General features: G+C 40.2%; 1 pseudogene; it reads left to right on the top strand.

The window, feature by feature from the left end:
• Positions 1 to 497: 497 nt before the first annotated feature.
• Positions 498 to 1,546, top strand: LOC105712349 (V-type proton ATPase subunit d 2-like; annotated as a pseudogene).
• Positions 1,547 to 3,100: the final 1,554 nt, after the last annotated feature.

The following is a 3,100-nucleotide window of genomic DNA, read 5'->3' as shown; positions in this document are numbered from 1 at the left end:
AGATCATATCACCCAGAAACGACCACAGGAAATTTTTGGTGAGCACACTTCCAGATAGCTTACAGTCTATACCTACACATACCTAAATACGGCTTTAAATAAAAGGCATTATTTTATGCATGCTATCCTGCAACCTCTTTTTCTATTTTCTGATAGTTTATAGATCATTTTTTTCATGTCATCATGGATTAGCATGCCATATATAGAGCTATTATAATAAAAAAGGGATCCTTTGGATAAGTGTTTCCCAACTATTTAAAGGTTGGGATCTGCTAATAGATTTAAGGCTTATTTCCAGTCATTCTTTATTTAAAACATTATTTATTTATTTATTTATTTATTTATTTTGACCATGTTGGTCAGGCTGGTCTTGACCGCAGGTGATGTGCCCACCTAAGCCTCCCAAAGTGCTGGGATTACAGGCTAGTGCAAGTCTTCAGAGACCATCCAGGACTACAGAGCTGTTTCACCCTGCCTTGGCTGCAGCCTCTTTCTCCATGCTGGAAGGTGCAGAGCTGTACTTCAGCGTGGACCATGGCTACCTGGAGGGCCTGGTTTGAGGATGTAAGGCCAGCCTCCTGACCCAACAGGACTATATTAACCTAGTCCAGTGTGAGACCCTAGAAGATCTGAAAATTCATCTCCAGACTACTGATTATGGTAACTCTTTGGCTAATCAAACAAATCCTCTTACTGTTTCCCAAAACTGACACCAAGATGAGGAAAAGACTATGTGGAGAATTTGAGTATTTCCAGAATCATTCCCTGGAGCCCCTCAGCACATTTCTCACCTATATGACGTGCAGTTACATGATAGACTATGATTCTGCTGATGAATGGTGCTTGCAGACAAAATCTGTGAAAGAAATTCCAGGGACATGCCACCCCTTGGGCCGTTTCACATAAATGGAAGCTGTCAACATTGCAGAGACACCTTCAGATCTCTTTAATGCCATTCTGGTCGAAACACCATTAGCTCCATTCTTTCAAGACTGCATGTCTGAAAATGCTCTAGATGAACTGAATATTGAATTGCTGCACAATAAACTATAAGTCTTACCTTGAGACATTCTATAAATTCTGTAAGAATCATGGTGATGTCACAGCAGAAGTTATGTGTCCCGTTCTTGAGTTTGAGGCCAACAGACATACTTTTATCAACACTATTAACTCCTTTGGCACTGAATTGAGCAAAGAAGACTGGGAGACCCTCTATCCATCCTTCAACAAGCTCTATCCTGAGGGGCTGTGGCTATTGGCTCAAGCAGAAGACTTTGACCAGATAAAGAGTGTAGCGGATCATTACGGAGTATACAAGGCTTTATTTGAAGCTGTAGGTGGCAGTGGGGGAAAGACGTTGGAGGACGTGTTTTATGAGCATGAGGTACAAATGAATGTGCTGGCATTCAACAGACAGTTCCACTACAGTGTGTTTTATGCATATGTAAAGCTGAAGGAACAGGAAATGAGAAATATTGTGTGGATAGCAGAATGTATTTCACAGAGGCATCGAATGAAAATCAACAGTTACATTCCAATTTTATAACCCAAGTGAAGTTCTCAAATGCAGAAAATTATACATGTTAAAAGGAAGTCATTGAAGAAAAGAAAATAAATTATGTTATATTATCTAGGCTACACAAAAGTAAGCCACCCTGCATCTTCATGAGTTGCAAATCCATGGAAACACAGTAAACCAGCCCTGAAAGAAAGCATTTCCTTGTTTTCAGTGGCATTAGATCGTGTTTCCACATGTCCATCTCATTCTTCACTGGGCCTTACAGGTTAATTTTAATTAACCCTATGGTACTTTTCTTGTTCTTGTTTGATCATGTTAAAAATTGGACCTAATAAAAGTATTTTATTCTTGCCTCTCCTTGCTTCTCTACAGGCCCAAATACTGAAGGTCTCCTTTTTAAATTTTTTTTCTAGAGACAGTCTCACTCCGTCACCCAGGCTACAGTGCAGTAGTGTGATACAGCTCACTGCAGCCTCGACCTCCCACGCTCAAGTGATCCTCCCACCTCTCAACCTCCCAAGTAGCTGGGACTACAAGTGCACATCACCACACAAGGCTAAGTTTTGTATTTTTTGTAGAGACAGGGTTTCATCATCTTGCCCAGGCTGGTGATGAATTCCTAGGCTCAAGGGCTCCACTCACCTTGGTCTCTCAAAGTGTCGAGATTACATGTGTGAGCCACTGTGCCTAGCTTCATTTATATTTTAACTTTCTGTTCCTTGCCTAGATCCACAAAAATCCAAAGCTGTATGTAGCCAACATGAATCACACTTAATGGAAAAATGTGTGTTTTGTTTTGTTTTTCTAATATACTTTGATCCAATCAGCTTGAGAAACCAACACAATTGCAAGTCCTATGCTCTAGATGCAAGCAGTGTTCAGTTTGCTAATAAATTTGTTTTTCTTAAATTTCTTTAAATAAAAGGTATATTTCTTTAAAAAAAAAAAAAAAAACAGTGGAGTCATTAACATTAATATTCTTCACAGCCGGGTGCGGTTGCTCATGCCTGTAATCCCAGCACTTTGGGAGGCCAAGGTGGGCAGATCACAAGATCAAGAGATTGAGACCATCCTGGCCAACAAGGTGAAACCCCGTCTCTACTAAAAAATACAAAAATTAACTGGGCGTGATGGCACATGCCTGTAGTCCCAGCTACTAAGGAGGCTGAGGCAGGAGAATTGCTTGAAACCAGGAGGCAGAGATTGCAGTGAGCCGAGATTGCACTACTGCACTCCAGCCTGGTGCCTGGCAACTGGTAACAGAGCAAGACCCTGTATCAAAAAAATATATATATATTCTTCACTTATTTTGTGAACACTGGCACAATTACCTTTTAAGACCAATTCCTAAAAGTGGAATTGGTATGTCAAAGAATATAATCATTCAATTTAAGGGGATGTCTTAAATTGCCTTTTCTGAAAGACAAAATTATTTTGTCTTCCAGGAAAATATACCTTTGTTTTTTGCTTTGCTTTGTTTTCTTCTATTCTTTAACCAACTTAGAGCCCCATAAGCAGTCAATGAGAAGACATGCTTCCCACATCCTTGGCAACCCTGGTGTGACTGTCATTGCAATTGCC

This window comes from Aotus nancymaae, unplaced genomic scaffold (assembly GCF_030222135.1).
Source record: "Aotus nancymaae isolate 86718 unplaced genomic scaffold, 86718_ANA_hifiasm-v0.15.2.pri h1tg000048l, whole genome shotgun sequence".
Lineage (NCBI taxonomy): Eukaryota > Metazoa > Chordata > Mammalia > Primates > Aotidae > Aotus > Aotus nancymaae.
The sequence above is the reverse complement of the archived record's forward strand: the minus strand, read 5'-3'. Positions and strand labels throughout refer to the sequence as shown.